At 41.7% G+C, this 997-nt stretch overlaps 1 non-coding gene across 1 annotated transcript; it reads left to right on the top strand.

Moving 5' to 3' along the window:
- Positions 1-530: 530 nt before the first annotated feature.
- On the top strand, positions 531-635 carry LOC115072065. Its single transcript, XR_003851125.1, has one exon. It is a non-coding gene; the product is annotated as a U6 spliceosomal RNA (small nuclear RNA).
- The last annotated feature ends 362 nt before the right edge of the window (positions 636-997 follow it).

The raw sequence follows: 997 nt of genomic DNA, 5'->3' as shown, positions 1-997 counted from the left end.
CATACAGTACTTGAGTATTAAAAGTTCATGTAACCATGTGACTTGGGTTTATACACGAAATTACTGTGACCATCAAGAAACACTGCTCTTGTGTTTGGATTTCCCAAAAGCTCATAAGGCACTGGAAGTAGTTGGCTCATAGATTTGTTGGAGGAAGAAGGTCACCAGAGGAGGTGTGTCTGTGAAGGGTAGGCTGAGACCCCCTGTCCGCATCTCTCTCTCCCTCCCTGATTCCTGGCTACCATGACATGAGCAATGTGGCTCCCTGCTGTGCTTCTCCCCATACTGGGCCTTACTAACCTCGGGCCCCAAAGCACCAAAGCAATGAAAGCTTTGAAACCATGAGCTGAAATAAACCTGTCTTCCCTTAAAAAAAAAAAAAAAGAGTTCAAGTTCTTATGCTTGATTTGAAATGATTAAATGAGGTAAGGAACAGAAAGCCTCTAATTGGCAGATACTTGGCTCCTAGGTAGCATTCAGTATTTAACATCACCATTATCACCACCTCCAAACCTAAAGAACAAATTATGGTGCTCTTCAGCAGCACATATACTAAAATTGGAACGATCCAGAGAAGATCAGCATGGCCCCTGCACAAGGATGGCATGCAAATTCATGAAGAGTTCCATATTTTTCACCGTTAATTTGTGGATGTCTAAGGTTTAAACTATGAAAATGGCGCAGGACTGACCGTGATAGTCAGCTGGCCATCACTCGCATGTATTTTCTATTTTCAGGTGCTATCCAATTTCTTTAATAAATCCACTGGAGTTTAACAGAGGAGAAGAACAATCAATGAGGGAAAGCACTTCAAGCTGGGTATAAAAATACAAAATATTATAAGCATTAAACCTGGCCCATGAGGCTTTACCATAATAAATCCTAGAAAAGGAATATAGAATTCTTAAACATAAAACAGGCTTAAGGGTTGGGGAGAAGGTTCAGTAGCTAAAAGTGCCTGCCATGCAGGCATGAGGCCTGGAGTTGAGATCCCCAA

The sequence above is a fragment of the Nannospalax galili genome, unplaced genomic scaffold, assembly GCF_000622305.1.
Source record: "Nannospalax galili isolate Female #2095 unplaced genomic scaffold, S.galili_v1.0 scaffold781, whole genome shotgun sequence".
Lineage (NCBI taxonomy): Eukaryota > Metazoa > Chordata > Mammalia > Rodentia > Spalacidae > Nannospalax > Nannospalax galili.
This window is presented reverse-complemented; position numbering and strand designations above follow the sequence as displayed.